The sequence below is a fragment of the Crinia signifera genome, chromosome 4, assembly GCF_055691185.1.
Source record: "Crinia signifera chromosome 4, ASM5569118v1, whole genome shotgun sequence".
Taxonomy (NCBI): domain Eukaryota; kingdom Metazoa; phylum Chordata; class Amphibia; order Anura; family Myobatrachidae; genus Crinia; species Crinia signifera.
This window is the reverse complement of record NC_139220.1, coordinates 232,938,368-232,960,914: the sequence shown is the minus strand read 5'-3', so window position 1 is coordinate 232,960,914 and position 22,547 is coordinate 232,938,368. Positions and strand designations below refer to the sequence as shown.

Here is a 22,547-nt window from a genome sequence, read left to right as displayed (position 1 = left end):
AATGCTGGGTGCGCCCAGGAAGACAATGAGTGTTCCAATGCGAACACAGATGGGCACCTGGCTTCCGGGGGCGGGAAGATGACATCACAGGATGTCAGTCGTCTGCACAGTTCTCTGACCAGGATGCCGCCAGTCAAAGTCAGAACAGACTGACTTAGATTTGCGAGCACTGTAGAAATGATTAGATGGTCAGCGACCATTAAATGATTTTGGGCCCGCACACTACAGTGCAAAGGCATGTTTATGCAAATAATCCCTTCGCAGTGCGGCGGGGACATTCGCAAAGTAGGGGGGCTGGGCATTCACTGCTTAGCGAGTCAACCAGAACCAGGCCCGAGATGTAATAGGGTGCGATTTTAGACAAAATTTGCACAAATTGCACATCACATAAATGTGTGTATACATACATAATAATAATCTTTTACTTTTCAGGGTGTGTGTGTTTATTTTAACATTGGTCATGCTGTGGGACTACACCTTTAATGCCCCACATGCTAGGACTTGTGGTTCTCCAATTCCCTGCATACAGCAGAGGCTTGTTAATACTTGTAGTTCCACAGCACAACCCAATGTTAGTGATGTAAATCTATTTTTTTTTTACACATATTATCAGCCCGGCACCCATAGCCCAGGGATGCAAGAGACAGACTGGGCTTTAGCCCTGGACGATGTAAGTCTGGAATATCAATTTATTGAGGGGTCTCCACTCTCCCAAGGACTCCATCCATGGCTGACCAGCCAAGGGTTTATGTTAGCCGGGGAGTTTATATAAAAAGTGTCCACCATCTGTGGCATCACCCTGCTAGCTGTTGGAGACCAGTGCTGGTTCCAAAATACGGGGACCCCTACTCTTTTTGTCCACTTGATGTTTTTGAACCAGGACTGGTCCAAGAGCTCTTTGCTGGTTTCTTAAATATAGAGGGACACCAACACTGGTTATGCTGGGGGGGAGACCCCACGCCATTTTGATTTTTTTTTTTTTACTTTTAAACACTTTTATAGACAGAACCATGCACAGATCTCACTGAAATCCAGGTGTTCCCGGCACCCCTGGATCTCACTGATATGTGCATGGTTCTTTCAAACTTGCCTGCCAGAACCAGGTCTGTTGTGGATTTTTGGTAACATTAAATCGCACCCTATTACATTTGCGATTTTGATGTTTTCTATTAGAAAACACCTGGATGCGATTTTTACTGTGTGATTTTTAGTCACGCCAAAACGTGCAAATCTTTACTATAAATCGCACACTATTACATATATGAATTGTGGTAAACGTGCAATTTTGACAGTTTTTGACCAATAATCACACGTCCTAAAAAAATTGCACCCTTTTACCTTTCTCGCATCATATGATAGTCTTGCATGCAGCCTTGATGGTAAGATTTTGGTTGATGCTATGCAAATACAGATGGAGCCGCTCTCATCTGAGTGGTTCCTGGGGCACCAATCGCCATTCTCTGCTGGCGAATGGGGTGTGCGTGTGTAGGAGATGCTTGTGCGCCCCAATTTTGCCAATGGACGCGTGAGTGTGTGAGACCTTAGTGCATCCACATTCGCCGGGGCGCCAGCTGCCAGATACCAGCGGATGAAAACGGACCCATCTGTATAACGATCTTATGATCTTATTTCACATCTTATAATGTTAACATAATGGTATACAATATCTTATCATATACCATCATTCCAATGTGTACATAACAAGAAATTAACACTGGAAGTAGGATTTTGTATAAGAACAATTATGATATTTGCAGAAAATAAAGATGACCTGCTATGAATGGAATTATGATTGTGTATTGCACTATTATGTTCTAACAAATTTAAGGTATATATTTGTATAAGATATAAGGGAGTACTACAGTAAGTCAGACTCAGTATGTAACACATTCTAAGCCTACTGAGCCTATATTACTAATCCTATATGGGAGCACTACAGTAAATCAGACTCAGTATGTAACACATTCTAAGCCTACTGAGCCTACATTACTAATCCTATATGGGAGCACTACAGTAAATCAGACTCAGTATGTAACACATTCTCAGCCTACTGAGCCTAGATTGCTAATGATATAAGGGAGTACTATGGTAAGTCAGACTCAGTATGTAACATAGTATATGCCTAATGAGCCTAGATTACTAATGATATATGGGAGCACTACAGTAAGTCAGACTTGGTATGTAACACATTCACAGCCTACTAAACCTATATCACTAATGATATATGGGAGCACTACAGTAAGTCAGACTTGGTACAGTATGTAACACATTTTAAGCCTACAAAACCTATATTACTAATGATATATGTGAGCACTACCGTAAATCAGACTCAGTATGTAACACATTCACAGCCTGCTGAGCCTAGATTACTAATGATATAAGGGAGTACTCTGGTAATTCAGGCTCAGTATGTAACATATTATATGCCTAGTGATAATGATATATGGGAGCACTACTGTAAATCAGACTCAGCATGTAACACATTTACAGCCTACTGATCCTAGATTACTAATGATATACGGGAGTAGTACAGTAAGTCAGACTCAATATGAAACACATTCTAAGCCTACTAAACCTATATTACTAATGATATATGGGAGCACTATAGTAAATCAGACTCAGTATGTAACAAATTCACAGCCAACTGAGCCTAGATTACTAATGATTTAAGGGAGTACTACAGTAAATCAGACTCTATGAGTGAGATTTAATAGGATGAGAGATTCAGAAAGTAAGAGATTTGGTAAGAAATCTCTAGTCTTTTTAAAGCGGCAATCATTTACACTGCAAAATCAAACTGGTTTAGTAGTGTAAATGATTGCCGCTTTAAAAAAACTGGAGATTTCTTACCAAATCTCTCACTTTCTGAATCTCTCATCCTATTAAATCTCACCAAGTATGTAACACATTCTAAGCCTACTAAACCTTTATTACTAATGATATATGGGAGTACTATAGTAAATCAGACTCAGTATGTACCAAATTCCCAGCCTACTGAGCCTAGATTACTGAAGATATATGGGAGTACTACAGTAACTCAGACTCAGTATGTAACAAATTCCCAGCCTACTGAGCCTAGATTACTAATGATATACGGGAGTACTACAGTAAATCAGACTCAGTATGTAAAACATTCTAAGGCTACTAAGCCTATATTACTAATGAAATATGGGAGCACTACAGCAAATCAGACTCAGTATGTAATGCATTCACAGCCTACTGAGCCTATATTACTAATGATATATGGGAACACTGCAGTAAATCAGACTCAGTATGTAACACATTCCCAGCCTACTGAGCCTAGATTACTAATGATATATGGGAGTACTACAGTAACTGAGACTCAGTATGTACCAAATTCCCAGCCTACTGAGCCTAGATTACTAATGATATATGGGAGCACTACAGTTAACTAGACTCAGTATGTGACACATTCCCAGCCTATTGAGACTAGATTACTAATGATATATGGGAGCACTTTGGTAGATCAGACTGAGTATGTAACAAATTCCCAGCCTACTGAGCCTAGATTACTAATGATATATGGGAGTACTACAGTAACTGAGACTCAGTATGTACCAAATTCCCAGCCTATTGAGCCTAGATTACTAATGATATATGGGAGCACTACAGTTAACTAGACTCAGTATGTGACACATTCCCAGCCTATTGAGACTGAGGGGCAGATTTATTAAGCTTGGAGAAGAGATAAACTGGAGATAAAGCGGAGAAAAGGTAAAAGGAGATAAAGCACCAGCCAATCAGCTCCCAACTGTCTTTTTCAAACACAGCTGATTGGCTGGTGCTTTATCCCCTTTTACCTTTTTCCGTTTTATCTCCAGTTTATCTCTTCTCCAAGCTTAATAAATCTGCCCCTAGATTACTTATGATATATGGGAGCACTTTGGTAGATCAGACTCAGTATCTGACACATTCCCAGCCTACTGAGCCTATATTACTAATCCTATATGGGAGTACTACAGTAACTGAGACTCAGTATGTACCAAATTCCCAGCCTACTGAGCCTAGATTACTAATGATATATGGGAGCACTACAATAATCAGACTTAGTATGTAACACATTCCCAGCCTACTGAGCCTAGATTACTAATGATATATGGGAGCACTACAGTAAACTAGACTCAGTATGTAATACATTCCCAGCCTATTGAGACTAGATTACTAATGATATATGGGAGCACTTTGGTAGATCAGACTGAGTATGTAACAAATTCCCAGCCTACTGAGCCTAGATTACTAATGATATATGGGAGTACTACAGTAAGTCAGACTCAGTATGTAATACATTCACAGCCTATATATGTTGAACTTAACTCATGTATCATTGGGGCAGATGTATTAAGCCTGGCGAAGAGATAAAGTGGAGAAAAAGTGGAAGGAGATAATGCACCAGCCAATCAGCAGTGTTTGAAATATGACAGTTGGAATTTGATTGGCTGGTGCGTTATCTCCTTCCACTTTATTTCCAGTTTATCTCTTCGCCAGGCTTAATACATCTGCCCCAGTATCCCATTTACTAAAATAGGAGTTTTATTGAAGGTGGGATGTTGCTATGGGCAACCAAACAGATTCTATAGAAGGTGCTAAAAAATAAGTAGGGTACTTATGTAATATCTGGGCTCCCGGTTTTCTTATGAGACCGTGTGCGCTCGCCACGCTTCGGGCACGGTGGCTTGCTGCGCTCGCCACACTATATAAAATTAATTCCATGCGTAGTTGGATAGTAGGGGTATGAAAAAATGGGGTTCATTTAACATGGGAGTCCAGATAATACATAAGTACCATAAGTAGATTATGATCCACAGATCTGTGCATGGTTCTGTCAAAAAAAAAAGTGTGTAAAAAAAACAAAAAAAAAAAACAGCGTGGACTTGGAGAAGCACAAGTCCCAGCATGCAGGGAATTAATGGGCCCGATTGGACTTGTAGTTCCACTGCATAAACAATGTAGAATAAATGCACACATGTACACCACGAAAAGTACAACTTTATTCACATACATGCACACACGCAAACACACACTCAATCAGACCTACTCACCATGCCTGGATTGGACCGCTTCTCCAGTAGAGCATTAAAAAATAAAAAGAACACATGTCCGTATCCCCGACCCCAAAGGGAATCCCAGTGCCATGCGTCCCAGGAATCCCAATAACTTCTGTCACTGGGTCTTCCCTAAACCAATCAGTGTGTATTTTTTGTGCGTGCACGTATGTGAATAAAGTCTTTGTTGGTGTGCTTACGAACATACAAAAAAAAACAACACTCCCATTACTAAAAAAAAATCGGCAGAAATCGCAATTCTGACTTTGTCTAAAAAGTTGCACCCTATTACATTTGCGATTTGCAGGTAAAAAAATAGCACACTAGCCACTTGCGATATAGTGCGATTGTACTAGGTATAGGGGTTTTGGGAGTTCTGCACACACAATTGTATTAATACCCTAAAATCAAGGGGTGGTATACCACTAGATGTTTGTGGACATCAGTGGGGGTGCTATTCCAAATAGATCAGGATCAAAAGACGACAAAGAAGAAAGAATTTGTATTGGATGCACTCCTCAAGACCAATCAAGAAATTTATGGACTCATTCCTTTTCTATATTTTAAAATGAGTGGGGGCTCCTTTTATTTTTATTGCAACAAATAGGATAAGGAGACAGCCACTAATAGCGAAATAAAGAGGTTAAACATTTTTTACAATGACATACATACATTTAGTGACAATAAAGGTAAGAATTTGTGATTTTGAGAGTTTAAAATGTAGGTAGGGATGACTGTTGGTTTGTGGTGTATATCAGGGTATATTCCCCACCAGGGTGTTTCTATGCACTCCTTTTGTGCTTCACAAAATTGTATATTGTTTTTTGTTTACACTTTTAGAGAAAGAATTATACAAATATATGCCTCAATGGGTTTTCTCAAGTGTAATGGTTGCTTCACCACAGGGGATTGTTACAGGTTTACAAGTGAAGAACAGTGTTGCTATTTCACACTTGATATATTATTTGTATCAATTCACTGAAGTCTGGCGTTATGCCCAGAATCTTGGGATGCCAGACTCCTTACATGAGTGACGTTTAGGGGAAGGGGGAGAGGGAGACGGGCCAGTGCACAGGTAGATATGGTAGTCTTGATATGACAAATTAATGATAGCAGTCCACAATAGAATTATAATTATGAGAACAGGCGGTTCCCTAGAAGGTCACAGATGTGGAGGTGCACCCTAGAGAGTAAATACAATTGGAAAGAAGAAGAAGGAACGACTCTCTTTGGTGTTGGGGCACTCTTAGTATAACGATTACGTCAAGTAATCTGTAAAAATATGACAAGTATGGGGTAGTCAGATAAGAAATGTGGGTGGGATTGAGGGTACTAGCTCAAAATTATGGAGTCAAGTAAGAGAATGCTAGTTGAACAGAGTAGTAGATGAGGAGTATTCCCCCTCCAAATGAGATGTTAGGCGTTTAAAAATTAACTTTTATTAAATATACAGTAAAAAAGTATCTAGACAGACATTAACAGACATTTAACACAAAACATTTAAACAAGTTAAGGTAACCCTTGAGTATCTGTGCCTAAACGGGGCACTGGGTCCTCCTGTTTAACCTCAGCCTGGGTCGGTAATATGCGTATTCCCAGGTGAGAGTAATGTCTCCTCAACAGTAGATAGTCTGTTAGAGTCCCCGGAAGAATAAGTGGGCCCTATACCCTGTAAGGTGTAACCCTACTAAAGGGTGCAGGGTTCCACTTATAAAATCTAAAGGTTCCTACAATGGGTGAGCCTGATTCTGGGGTTGCAGTTTGTGCAAGGAGAACTTTTACTGAGAGGGCTAGGTGGAGATCTGTGGGGTTCACCCTTTCTCAGAGAGTGTAGTGTGTGCAATCTCCGAACAGATTACTCAGTACGAACAGAGAAATTTATATGACATTAGAAATCTTCACAGGATATCCTCTTTATAGCGAGGAGACTGTCAACCCCTGTCTATTATAGCGAGGAGGATATCAACACCTATGAGCCCAAGATATCTATTAAGATCCTTATCACCTCCCTTAGAGGAATCACAATACAGACATCAACTTCTATCAAAAAGCCGCAATGTCTCTTTTCCTGGGTAGTGATGTTCTCAGCAAGTTTAACCTTTATGCAGAAGTTGACTACAATGTATGCAGTTTACATAGATGTGTTCATTTTATAATTGTAACATTCTGAAACATCAGAGACAATCATATTATCTAAACAAGGTTTGACTTATTGGAGAAAGGAAATTCACAATAACTCATGGATCAAGTCGATCCTACAGGAGGACACAATATCTGAGCCCTATAAGGCCTGGTTACCCATACTCCCTTAGAAGGGTGAATATTCTTTTGATCTGCCTAATGAGCAGATAACCGTTCTGTCTCATAGAATCTCATGAAAACTGCACAAAAGATAGATTGATTTATATGAAACTTCACTGGATTTATTTGACCAGTGTAACATTTATTTCAACAGACACATTTGTAGGACAGGAAAAAGGTAGCAGTATAAATTCACTGTTTCTCCCGCAAGGAGATAGGGATATGACTGGGAGGAGGGAGGGTTAGGAGAGGGTAAGACACAGGTTTGAGTAGGAGTGGAATAGAGATAGGGGTGGGGGTCCCGTTCTGCCCAATAGGTATGGGTAGTCCCACCGACTTTATATATCCGTAACAGAGGGGAGAGCCTGGTTCGAGTTTGGAAAGTCTCCTATCCCCTCTGGCAGGTTGTCTGCTCCAACTGTCAGCTGCCACTAGGTAAGAGTGGGCTTTTTAGGGTATTGTGGGGGATGTTCCCAACCTTATAGGGTATAAGGTCAGTGGTGAAAGATGAAAAAGTGCTCTGTGTGAACCTCAATAATAAGCGGCTGCTGCCCTGCTTTGTATACCTGTGGGCTCGGGGTGGAATACTGTACAGTTTAGAGACAGGTCACCCTTATCTCATAGTACCTTCATACGCCCCGGGCCGGTTACTGTCAGTTTGTCGACAGACCTTAGAGGTATAGCGGGTGAGCGGGCTTATGTGGGCGCAACAAGAGGGCTAAACGACGAGAGCAGTCAAGTAGGGAAACTGATGAGTATTCCCCGAGCAGGGAGTAGACCCTGAGAAAGGAAGAATGGGGGAGCACAAGTCAGGAAGGGTAACAGAGGAGTGCGGGAGAGAGTGGTACCTGTTTGTGTACAGCGTACACGTATCTGGTACTAGGATCGTCTGCTGCAGGTAATAAGAGCTGCCTGGGACGGCGTCCTGTGTCTGTAGGTGTATTTTCCTCAATTGTGCAGGCTGCTGTGTATAAGGCAGGAGGGTGCCTGGGGAGTCCCCTTGAGCGCGGCTTCTGGCTCAGTGTCTGTCCGGTGCTACCGAACTTTGGGAGCCAACTGGAGTTGCTGCTGCGGGGGACATGCAGTGTCGGGACTGTGTCTCCGGGTCACCAGGCGGTGATACGGCTGCTTGTGGGGAATGCTCTGGTCCGAGCTAATCCCCCAAACCACGAGCAGTAACGTCTCTGCTACGTGGGTGGCTGCTTGTGGGATACGCTAGATAGTGGCGTCTCTCCCTCCTCGCATGGATGCGGCTGCTGCGGGAGGCGCTTGATGGTAGCGTCGCTCCCTAGATCACCTGTTCGTGGGATACGCTGAATAGTAGCGTCTCTCCCTCCTCGCCTAGATGCGGCTGCTGCGGGAGGCGCTTCAGTAGTAGCGTTACTCCCTAGATCACCAACGATCGTTTCACCTATGGGCTTCTTCAGGGTGTGAAGAAGAAGCCCATAGGTGAAACGATCGTTGGTGATCTAGGGAGTAACGCTACTACTGAAGCGCCTCCCGCAGCAGCCGCATCTAGGCGAGGAGGGAGAGACGCTACTATTCAGCGTATACCACGAACAGGTGATCTAGGGAGCGACTATCTAGCGTATCCCACAAGCAGCCACCCACGTAGCAGAGACGTTACTGCTCGTGGTTTGGGGGATTAGCTCGGACCAGAGCATTCCCCACAAGCAGCCGTATCACCGCCTGGTGACCCGGAGACACAGTCCCGACACTGCATGTCCCCCGCAGCAGCAACTCCAGTTGGCTCCCAAAGTTCGGTAGCACCGGACAGACACTGAGCCAGAAGCCGCGCTCAAGGGGACTCCCCAGGCACCCTCCTGCCTTATACACAGCAGCCTGCACAATTGAGGAAAATACACCTACAGACACAGGACGCCGTCCCAGGCAGCTCTTATTACCTGCAGCAGACGATCCTAGTACCAGATACGTGTACGCTGTACACAAACAGGTACCACTCTCTCCCGCACTCCTCTGTTACCCTTCCTGACTTGTGCTCCCCCATTCTTCCTTTCTCAGGGTCTACTCCCTGCTCGGGGAATACTCATCAGTTTCCCTACTTGACTGCTCTCGTCGTTTAGCCCTCTTGTTGCGCCCACATAAGCCCGCTCACCCGCTATACCTCTAAGGTCTGTCGACAAACTGACAGTAACCGGCCCGGGGCGTATGAAGGTACTATGAGATAAGGGTGACCTGTCTCTAAACTGTACAGTATTCCACCCCGAGCCCACAGGTATACAAAGCAGGGCAGCAGCCGCTTATTATTGAGGTTCACACAGAGCACTCTTTCATCTTTCACCACTGACCTTATACCCTATAAGGTTGGGAACATCCCCCACAATACCCTAAAAAGCCCACTCTTACCTAGTGGCAGCTGACAGTTGGAGCAGACAACCTGCCAGAGGGGATAGGAGACTTTCCAAACTCGAACCAGGCTCTCCCCTCTGTTACGGGTATATAAAGTCGGTGGGACTACCCATACCTATTGGGCAGAACGGGACCCCCACCCCTATCTCTATTCCACTCCTACTCAAACCTGTGTCTTACCCTCTCCTAACCCTCCCTCCTCCCAGTCATATCCCTATCTCCTTGCGGGAGAAACAGTGAATTTATACTGCTACCTTTTTCCTGTCCTACAAATGTGTCTGTTGAAATAAATGTTACACTGGTCAAATAAATCCAGTGAAGTTTCATATAAATCAATCTATCTTTTGTGCAGTTTTCATGAGATTCTATGAGACAGAACGGTTATCTGCTCATTAGGCAGATCAAAAGAATATTCACCCTTCTAAGGGAGTATGGGTAACCAGGCCTTATAGGGCTCAGATATTGTGTCCTCCTGTAGGATCGACTTGATCCATGAGTTATTGTGAATTTCCTTTCTCCAATAAGTCAAACCTTGTTTAGATAATATGATTGTCTCTGATGTTTCAGAATGTTACAATTATAAAATGAACACATCTATGTTAACTGCATACATTGTAGTCAACTTCTGCATAAAGGTTAAACTTGCTGAGAACATCACTACCCAGGAAAAGAGACATTGCGGCTTTTTGATAGAAGTTGATGTCTGTATTGTGATTCCTCTAAGGGAGGTGATAAGGATCTTAATAGATATCTTGGGCTCATAGGTGTTGATATCCTCCTCGCTATAATAGACAGGGGTTGACAGTCTCCTCGCTATAAAGAGGACATCCTGTGAAGATTTCTAATGTCATATAAATTTCTCTGTTCGTACTGAGTAATCTGTTCGGAGATTGCACACACTACACAGATCTCCACCTAGCCCTCTCAGTAAAAGTTCTCCTTGCACAAACTGCAACCCCAGAATCAGGCTCACCCATTGTAGGAACCTTTAGATTTTATAAGTGGAACCCTGTACCCTTTAGTAGGGTTACACCTTACAGGGGATAGGGCCCACTTATTCTTCCGGGGACTCTAACAGACTATCTACTGTTGAGGAGACATTACTCTCACCTGGGAATACGCATATTACCGACCCAGGCTGAGGTTAAACAGGAGGACCCAGTGCCCCGTTTAGGCACAGATACTCAAGGGTTACCTTAACTTGTTTAAATGTTTTGTGTTAAATGTCTGTTAATGTCTGTCTAGATACTTTTTTACTGTATATTTAATAAAAGTTAATTTTTAAACGCCTAACATCTCATTTGGAGGGGGAATACTCCTCATCTACTACTCTGTTCAACTAGCATTCTCTTACTTGACTCCATAATTTTGAGCTAGTACCCTCAATCCCACCCACATTTCTTATCTGACTACCCCATACTTGTCATATTTTTACAGATTTCTTGACGTAATCGTTATACTAAGAGTGCCCCAACACCAAAGAGAGTCGTTCCTTCTTCTTCTTTCCTTACATGAGTGTTTAAAGCCTGAGAAAATTGAACAGTAGTGCCATCTGCTGGACAGTCTTGTTAGTGGTACATTTAAATATAGATTCTAATGCACCACACTGGTATCAATCTACTTGGTAGTCTAGAGCAGGCTTAGATGATCCCTGCTTCCTTTGCAACCCTCTCTGTGGTGAGCTATGGAGCAACCTTCAAGGAGACATCAAAACCTGGTGTAACATTATTACATTAGAACAATAAATTTTCTGCACTAACACCAAACAGTCATTTTCCCTAACGCTACAGATGACAAGACACGTGTTTCGCTAAGAACTAGCTTCTACAAGCTGACCATCAGAGTGTTATGAGGCTGGGATATTTATTAGGAGCGCCCAGCCAATGGCTGGATCCGCTCCTGTCATGTGGTGTCATTGCGCCTATCATAGGGCGCCTCTACTTCCGCCCTGAGCTGTCAGCCCGGCCGGGTTCTCTGTCTGTGACGTCACCGCGTCGGTCACATGACGCGGACGTCGCGTCACGTGATTTGTCACATGGTTCTTAGTGACCAATTGTGCGGCTGTGATTGCCGGACCCGGAAGTAAGGGAGGGTGGAACGCCGCCTCGGAATCTGTGTATTACATAATTTACAATCAAAATTCTGCATTTCCTTGTTTATATTTATATTGCAGATTGTGCCGTTTGCTGTGCCTTGGCTCCGTTAGTTGAGGTTTTAGTGTTTCCATTTGCTAAGTGCCACTGTGTTCATAAATCGGTCATAATGGCATAGTATTGACATTATACATATTTCCCGTTGGGGCCCCGCCTTCTGTATATGGAATAAGTTTACTATCAGAATTCAGTGGGGTATTATTCCCAATGCTGTGTTCATTTATTTATATTGTATATCAAAATTCAAAAAGTTTAATGGTCTTATTTTTAACTGTGGGGTTCTTCGATCTGCTAATGTAGACAAAGAGTGTATTCCTCCACCAGTGCGCTCAGCTGTTGTTATGTATATACATAATAATGTATTATAGATATTTTTTATATATTTTTATTGCAGATGTTAAATGTTCTGCAAGGAACAAGAAAATAGAAGACACAAGGGGATTTTTTGGCTCCATTGATTTTATTCATGATTTATGAAATAAAAATATATTTATCTCTTTTTAAAAAATAAAAGAGCTTTTTATTATATTGAATGTTTCTGTTTCCTTTTCATTGTTGGTACAAGAATATGAGGTGATGTTTATCTATATTGATTGGATGAGTGGGTTGGGGTATAGTGAATAGTGTTCAAATTATTAAAAAGAGAAAATGTGCGAAAAAATATGTGCTAATAACAATAAACTTGTGAAAGGGATCATTGGTTGTATTTGTGGTCGGTGGCTGTGAAATTGAGAAAGTGTAAGATCTATTTGATGATCTTGTTGCTTAAGGGCACTATATGCCTGTGGTGAGAGATTCTAGATGATAGAACTGTGTATAGTTGGGGGTGTTCTAAGATAGTGAGAGTGGTATATATACGGGAGAAAATGAATATATAGAAAAAAATGTGTTATCTCGTATCATATAATGGTTGGGTGTGAAATGATTGACAATGGGACAGTTGGACATTGGTTCCTGATTTTAATGGAGTTGTCGTCCCTTGGTCTATGGATATATATATGTATTGACCTGTTGGACCAGGATAGATTGTTCCATTATAGAGTGGAGTCAGTTAATTGGAATGGATGGTAGGTATTTGTTTTGGTTCGGGGGGGTAGATTCCTGTGCTTATTATTTTTATTTTTGGGCACATAGAGGTGAGTAATTGACCACATATAATGGTTGTTCCTAACAGGGTAAGTATATGTTGTATGTATATAATACACTGGATTTTCTTTTACAGGAAAGGTAAGTAACTATTATATTCATTAAGACCTTTGGGTTGTAGGGAGTCCATTAGAAATATCATTTTAGTTTCCACTTTCAACAGTTCTCTGTCCAGGTCTCCTCCTCTGATTCCCAGTTGGACATGTCTCATTCCAAACACCTTCAGGCCAGTGGGGTCATTGTTGTGAGTTCTCATGAAGTGTCTGGCCACTGGGGTGAGTTTTTTGTAATTGGCTAAATCTTTCATCGCATTTCTTATAGACCCTATATGTTCCAGCACCCGTACTTTGAGGGGCCTCTTGGTTTTACCCACATAGATCTTACCACAGGGGCACTGTAATTGGTAAATTACCCCTATGGTTGTACATGTTATGAGAGTTTGGATTTTCCAAGTTTTTTCAAATTTGTTCACAAAGGTTTTTGTGGGGGTCATGTAAATACAGGCTTTGCAGCGTCCACATTTTTCGGATCCTAGTTTTTTGGTTGTACTTCTCACTGGTTCAGCACTAATTGATCTTTAATATTCCTGGCTCTCCGCCAGCTGGTCTGCACTTTTGCTGGGAGGATCTTTTTTAAATCTTCATCGGTTTGCAAGACATGCCAGTGTCGTTGTAAAATATTATTGACATTTCTCCAGTTCTTGTTGAAGGTACCAATAAAACCTACTGGTTCTTCTTTCTTGGTGGTCCGTATCTTGGGGGATAGCAATGTATCTCTCGGAATTTGTTTGACCTCATTACGAGATCTTTTGATGAGGGTCTGACTGTATCCTCTTTCATGTAATCTTTCTGACAACTCTTGCTCTCTTTTTTCGTATGTTTTTGAGTTGGAGCAATTCCGTTTAATCCTAATCATTTCGCCCTTGGGGATAGCTCTGATAGTGCTTGGCAAGTGTGCACTGGTGGCATGAAGGACACTGTTGGTGGCTGTTTCTTTTCTGAATAAATCGGTGCAGATATTGCCATTTCCATCTATACTGATGGTCAGATCCAAAAAATGTATCTTCTGTTGGCTGGCTTCATATGATAGTTTAAGATTTAAGTTGTTATCATTTAGCACATTGATCATCTCCTCCAATTCACTTTTTTCTCCGTCCCAAAGCATCAGGATATCATCAATGTAGCGTAGATACAATGGTATTTTATCTGTGTATCTCGCGTTGGCATCCTGAAAGACTACCTCTCTCTCCCACCACCCCAGGTACAGATTAGCATACGTCGGGGCACAGGCTGTCCCCATAGTTGTGGCCCGCACCTGGAGGTATCGGGAGTCCTGGCAGACAAAGTAGTTTTTAGTCAAAATGAATCTAATTGCTTCAGTGAGGGAGTTATTAAATTCGTAATTGGCGTCCATCTGAAGAAAGTATTGGACCGCTTCAATTCCTCTCTCATGGTTTATACTTGTATAAAGACTTTCAACGTCTAATGATACAAGCCATGTATTATTGTTAACTGATAGATTCTCTAATTTGTTTAACACGTCCATCGTGTCACGGAGGTATAATGGTAATGCAGTAACGTGTTTCCGTAGGAATTGGTCCACGTATATGCTTAGCTTTTCTGTTAAGCTGCCTTTCCCGGACACGATGGGCCTGCCGGGGGGTGTCTTGGAGTTTTTATGTATTTTTGGGAGGAGATATAATGTCGGTGTTTATGGATTATCTATCTGTAGGAATTTGAAGTCGCTGTTGGAAATGATTTTGTTGTCATATGTTGATTTGATGAAGTTCTGATATTGTCTGGAAAAATCTGCACTGGGACTGAAGATTAGTTTTGAGTAACATTTTCTGTCACAGAGTTGTTTCTGTAGCTCTTGAACATAGAGGTCCCGTGGCCAAAGGACCACGTTCCTTACCCTTGTCCGAAGGTTTAACTATTGTGTCTTGCCATTCAGATATTTATTTTAGTGCATTCTTTTCCCCTTTGTTGATGTTATGTGGGTTGGAGGGTTGGTTGATAAGCAGTTGATCCAAATCTCTTGACACCAATGTTTGATAAACCTGGACTTGTGGACAGATTTTATTATCCGGAAAAAATGTTGATTTTTTCTTTATTTTGGATTGATCCAGCGGTTCTGGTGCCAGAGTTGATGTTATGGTCAGATTGGTTTGTAAGTTGTCATTGACATTTGATGACAATTCATACAACATCTGTATCGCTAAGCGATCTTCATAATCAAAATCATTGCTGGGGTCTTGGGGATCTCTTACAGGATCAGGGGGGTTTGGGGTATGGTCTGTACCTTCTCTCTCTGATCTTTGATGGTTTATAAAGAATTTTTTTAGAAGAATTTTGCGTGTAAAGAGGTTCAGATCTTTCTCTATGTCAAATCTGTCGGCTGGTGCAGAGGGTGAGAATGAAAGCCCTCGTTTTAGGATAGATTCCTGATCATTGGTCAATTCTTGATTGGTAAGGTTGACAATTTTGAGGTGAGTTGTGGGGGGAGGTCTTGTGATGGGATTTAGTTGGTCCATTCCCTGAATCTCCTCCTCTCCCTGGTGTCCCCTCTCCAATCTACAGCCTCTCTCTTCCTTCTTCTTCCCCCCCCCCTGGCCCCGCCTGATCTTTCTCCAGGGTCTCTGTCTGGGTTTCGGCCTGCCCCTAAAAAATTTAGATGGGAGAGTCTAGTATCCACCGAGTCTGTATTGGAGGAGTCTGGTTCAGATGAGGTGTAATTGGAAAAATTTCCCCCCTTATTTGGTGCATATTGTGGTCTGGTGGGTCTTGAATTCCACTTAAAAAATTTATTATTTTGAAAATCCATTCTGTCTCTTTGAAATTTTCTTTTTTTTGCGATCTATTATTTCTGATTCGTAGGTTTCTATTTCTTTTTTGTATTTGTCATAGCGGGTCTGAAAAAGTTCTAATGTTTCATGGTTTTTCAACCTCTCCCCTAGTGTCGTTATCTCCAGTGACAATTGAGTTAGTAGTATTTCATCATGTTTGATGAGGATTTTCATCAACTCCTTAGAGCACTGTAGTAGGGTTTTTTCCCATTCCAGTTTTAGTTCATTGTTGACCAGATCAAATGCTGGGAAAATTTTAGGTCTTAACCCCCTCGGAACTAAGTTGCTTTTAATATAATTGTCAAAGGTAGTGCGGTTCCACACTGTTTTGCTTTGCTTCATGAGAGCTAGTTTTAAAGCATATAAATCTTCGGACCAGCTGGGGGCGGGACCACTTGATCTATCAGGATTATCCAAAAATATGGAATCCATGTCACTCCTGAGCTTGTCCCTTCTAGTTTCTAGGTCTTTTGCTAGGCTGAATGATGCCATAATAAAACGCCTCTGGGGTTTATGTATTATATTTGTGCTATATTGGGGATATTCCTATTTCTCAGATGGGTGGTGCTAGAACTCAGAAGTCCGCAGTTAAGCAGATAGAGCAATAGTACTAGGTATAGGGGTTTTGGGAGTTCTGCACACACAATTGTATTAATACCCTAAAATCAAGGGGTGGTATTCCACTAGATGTTTGTGGACATCAGTGGGGGTGCTATCCCAAATAGATCAGGATCAAAAGACGACAAAGAAGACGGTGCGGTGCACCCCCTAATAAAATGTGGTACAGTACATATACCTATGCTTATACACATACCTTTTTAGCAGCAGCATATTCTGCAACACTTCATAAATGGGTTGGGAACAAATACAGTAATAAGAGTGTGGGTGATATGTAATAGGGTGCGATATTTTCGTACATCTTGAAATCGCACTATATCAAAAGACGACAAAGAAGAAAGAATTTGTATTGGATGCACTCCTCAAGACCAATCAAGAAATTTATGGACTCATTCCTTTTCTATATTTTAAAATGAGTGGGGGCTCCTTTTATCTTTATTGCAACAAATAGGATAAGGAGACAGCCACTAATAACTCATTTTAAATATAGAAAAGGAATGAGTCCATAAATTTCTTGATTGGTCTTGAGTAGTGCATCCAATACAAATTCTCTCTTCTTTGTCGTCTTTTGATCCTGATCTATTTGGGATAGCACCCCCACTGATGTCCACAAACATCTAGTGGAATACCACCCCTTGATTTTAGGGTATTAATACAATTGTGTGTGCAGAACTCCCAAAACCCCTATACCTAGTACTATTGCTCTATCTGCTTAACTGCGGACTTCTGAGTTCTAGCACCACCCATCTGAGAAATAGGAATATCCCCAATATAGCACAAATATAATACAAAAACCCCACAGGCGTTTTATTATGGCATCATTCAGCCTAGCAAAAGACCTAGAAACTAGAAGGGACAAGCTCAGGAGTGACATGGATTCCATATTTTTGGATAATCCTGATAGATCAAGTGGTCCCACCCCCAGCTGGTCCGAAGATTTATATGCTTTAAAACTAGCTCTCATGAAGCAAAGCAAAACAGTGTGGAACCGCACTACCTTTGACAATTATATTAAAAGCAACTTAGTTCCGAGGGGGTTAAGACCTAAAATTTTCCCAGCATTTGATCTGGCCAACAATGAACTAAAACTGGAATGGGAAAAAACCCTACTACAGTGCTCTAAGTAGTTGATGAAAATCCTCATCAAACATGATGAAATACTACTAACTCAATTGTCACTGGAGATAACGACACTAGGGGAGAGGTTGAAAAACCATGAAACATTAGAACTTTTTCAGACCCGCTATGACAAATACAAAAAAGAAATAGAAACTTATGAATCAGAAATAATAGATTGCAAAAAAAGAAAATTTCAAAGAGACAGAATGGATTTTCAAAAAAATAATTTTTTTAAGTGGAATTCAAGACCCACCAGACCACAATATGCACCAAATAAGGGGGGAAATTTTTTCAATTACACCTCATCTTAACCAGACTCCTCCGATGCAGACTCGGTGGATACTAGACTCTCCCATCTGAATTTTTTAGGGGCAGGCCGAAACCCAGGCAGAGACCCTGGAGAAAGATCAGGCTGTAGATTGGAGAGGGGACACCAGGGAGAGGAGGAGATTCAGGGAATAGACCAACTAAATCCTATCACAAGACCTCCCCCCACAACTCACCTCAAAATTGTCAACCTTACCAATCGAGAATTGACCAATGATCAGGAATCTATCCTAAAACGAGGGCTTTCATTCTCACCCTCTGCACCAGCCGACAGATTTGACATAGAGAAAGATCTTAACCTCTTTACACGCAAAATTCTTCTCAAAAAATTCTTTATAAACCATCAAAGATCAGAGAGAGAAGGTACAGACCATACCCCAAACCCCCCTGATCCTGTAAGAGATCCCCAAGACCCCAGCAATGATTTTGATTATGAAGATCGCTTAGCGATACAGATGTTGTATGAATTGTCATCAAATATCAATGACAACTTACAAACCAATCTGACCATAACATCAACTCTGGCACCAGAACCGCTGGATCAATCCAAAATAAAGAAAAAATCAACATTTTTTCCGGATAATAAAATCTGTCCACAAGTCCAGGTTTATCAAACATTGGTGTCAAGAGATTTGGATCAACTGCTTATCAACCAACCCTCCAACCCACATAACATCAACAAAGGGGAAAAGAATGCACTAAAAGAAATATCTGAATGGCAAGACACAATAGTTAAACCTTCGGACAAGGGGGGGAACGTGGTCCTTTGGCCACGGGACCTCTATGTTCAAGAGCTACAGAAACAACTCTGTGACAGAAAATTTTACTCAAAACTAATCTTCAGTCCCAGTGCAGATTTTTCCAGACAATATCAGAACTTCATCAAATCAGCATATGACAACAAAATCATTTCCAACAGCGACTTCAAATTCCTACAGATAGATAATCCAAAAACACCGACATTATATCTCCTCCCAAAAATACATAAAAACTCCAAGACACCCCCTGGCAGGCCCATCGTGTCCGGGAAAGGCAGCTTAACAGAAAAGCTAAGCATATACGTGGACCAATTCCTACAGAAACACGTTACTGCATTACCATCATACCTCCGTGACACGATGGACGTGTTAAACAAATTAGAGAATCTATCAGTTAACAATAATACATGGCTTGTATCATTAGACGTTGAAAGTCTTTATACAAGTATAAACCATGAGAGAGGAATTGAAGCGGTCCAATACTTTCTTCAGATGGACGCCAATTACGAATTTAATAACTTCCTCACTGAAGCAATTAGATTCATTTTGACTAAAAACTACTTTGTCTGCCAGGGCTCCCACTACCTCCAGGTGCGGGGCACAGCTATGGGGACAGCCTGTGCCCCGACGTATGCTAATCTGTACCTGGGGTGGTGGGAGAGAGAGGTAGTCTTTCAGGATGCCAATGCGAGATACACAGATAAAATACCATTGTATCTACGCTACATTGATGATATCCTGATGCTTTGGGACGGAGAAAAAAGTGAATTGGAGGAGATGATCAATGTGCTAAATGATAACAACTTAAATCTTAAACTATCATATCAAGCCAGCCAACAGAAGATACATTTTTTGGATCTGACCATCAGTATAGATGGAAATGGCAATATCTGCACCGATTTATTCAGAAAAGAAACAGCCACCAACAGTGTCCTTCATGCCACCAGTGCACACTTGCCAAGCACTATCAGAGCTATCCCCAAGGGCAAAATGATCAGGATTAAACGGAATTGCTCCAACTCAAAAACATACGAAAAAAGAGAGCAAAAGTTGTCAGAAAGATTACATGAAAGAGGATACAGTCAGACCCTCATCAAAAGATCTCGTAATGAGGTCAAACAAATTCCGAGAGATACATTGCTATCCCCCAAGATACGGACCACCAAGAAAGAAGAACCAGTAGGTTTTATTGGTACCTTCAACAAGAACTGGAGAAATGTCAATAATATTTTACAACGACACTGGCATGTCTTGCAAACCGATGAAGATTTAAAAAAGATCCTCCCAGCAAAAGTGCAGACCAGCTGGCGGAGAGCCAGGAATATTAAAGATCAATTAGTGCACAGTCACCTGGCTGAACCAGTGAGAAGTACAACCAAAAAACTAGGATCCGAAAAATGTGGACACTGCAAAGCCTGTATTTACATGACCCCCACAAAAACCTTTGTGGACAAATTTTAAAAAACTTGGAAAATCCAAACTCTCATAACATGTACAACCATAGGGGTAATTTACCAATTACAGTGCCCCTGTGGTAAGATCTATGTGGGTAAAACCAAGAGGCCCCTCAAAGTACGGGTGCTGGAACATATAGGGTCTATAAGAAATGCGAGGAAAGATTCAGCCAATTACAAAAAACTAACCTCAGTGGCCAGACACTTCATGAGAACTCACAACAATGACCCCACTGGCCTGAAGGTGTTTGGAATGAGACATGTCCAACTGGGAATCAGAGGAGGAGACCTGGACAGAGAACTGTTGGAAGTGGAAACTAAAATGATATTTCTAATGGACTCCCTACAACCCAAAGGTCTTAATGAATATAATAGTTACTTACCTTTCCTGTAAAAGAAAATCCAGTGTATTATATACATACAACATATACTTACCCTGTTAGGAACAACCATTATATGTGGTCAATTACTCACCTCTATGTGCCCAAAAATAAAAATAATAAGCACAGGAATCTACCCCCCCCCCCCCCCGAACCAAAACAAATACCTACCATCCATTCCAATTAACTGACTCCACTCTATAATGGAACAATCTATCCTGGTCCAACAGGTCAATACATATATATATCCATAGACCAAGGGACGACAACTCCATTAAAATCAGGAACCAATGTCCAACTGTCCCATTGTCAATCATTTCACATCCAACCATTATATGATACGAGATAACACATTTTTTTCTATATATTCATTTTCTCCCGTATATATACCACTCTCACTATCTTAGAACACCCCCAACTATACACAGTTCTATCATCTAGAATCTCTCACCACAGGCATATAGTGCCCTTAAGCAACAAGATCATCAAATAGATCTTACACTTTCTCAATTTCACAGCCACCGACCACAAATACAACCAATGATCCCTTTCACCAGTTTATTGTTATAAGCACATATTTTTTCGCACATTTTCTCTTTTTAATAATTTGAACACTATTCACTATACCCCAACCCACTCATCCAATCAATATAGATAAACATCACCTCATATTCTTGTACCAACAATGAAAAGGAAACAGAAACATTTCAATATAATAAAAAGCTTTTTTATTTTTTAAAAAGAGATAAATATATTTTTATTTCATAAATCATGAATAAAATCAATGGAGCCAAAAAATCCCCTTGTGTCTTCTATTTTCTTGTTCCTTGCAGAACATTCAACATCTGCAATAAAAATATATAAAAAATATCTATAATACATTATTATGTATATACATAACAACAGCAGAACCCCACAGTTAAAAATAAGACCATTAAACTTTTTGAATCTTGATATACAATATAAATAAATGAACACAGCATTGGGAATAATACCCCACTGAATTCTGATAGTAAAGCTTATTCCATATACAGAAGGCGGGGCCCCAACGGGGAATATGTATAATGTCAATACTATGCCATTATGACCGATTTATGAACACAGTGGCACTTAGCAAATGGAAACACTAAAACCTCAACTAACGGAGCCAAGGCACAGCAAACGGCACAATCTGCAATATAAATATAAACAAGGAAATGCAGAATTTTGATTGTAAATTATGTAATACACAGATTCCGGGGCGGCGTTCCACCCTCCCTTACTTCCGGGTCCGGCAATCACAGCCGCACAATTGGTCACTAAGAACCATGTGACAAATCACGTGACGCGACGTCCGCGTCATGTGACCGACGCGGTGACGTCACAGACAGAGAACCCGGCCGGGCTGACAGCTCAGGGCGGAAGTAGAGGCGCCCTGATTGGCGCAATCACACCACATGAGAGGAGCGGATCCAGCCATTGGCTGGGCGCTCCTAATAAATATCCCAGCCTCATAACACTCTGGTGGTCAGCTTGAAGAAGCTATTTCTTAGCGAAACACGTGTCCTGTCATCTGTAGCGTTAGGGAAAATGACTGTTTGGTGTTAGTGCAGAAAATTTATTGTTCTAATGTAATAATGTTACACCAGGTTTTGATGTCTCCTTAAAGGTTGCTCCATAGCTCACCACAGAGAGGGTTGCAAAGGAAGCAGGGATCATCTAAGCCTGCTCTAGACTACCAAGTAGATTGATACCAGTGTGGTGCATTAGAATCTATATTTAAGTGTACCACTAATAAGACTGTCCAGCAGATGGCACTACTGTTCCATTTTCTCAGGCTTTAAACACTCATGTTAGGAATCTGGCATCCCAAGATTCTGGGCATAACGTCAGACTTCAGTGAATTGATACAAATAATATATTAAGTGTGAAATAGCAACACTGTTCTTCACTTGTAAACCTGTAACAATCCCCTGTGGTGAAGCAACCATTACACTTGAGAAAACCCATTGAGGCATATATTTGTATAATTCT

General features: G+C 41.3%; 1 protein-coding gene across 1 annotated transcript in view; it reads right to left on the bottom strand.

The window, feature by feature from the left end:
- The window catches only part of LOC146073035 (transient receptor potential cation channel subfamily M member 7-like), a 173,307-nt gene that overhangs the window by 104,318 nt on the left and 46,442 nt on the right, over positions 1 to 22,547 (bottom strand). The gene's annotated exons all lie outside the window — the stretch shown is intronic.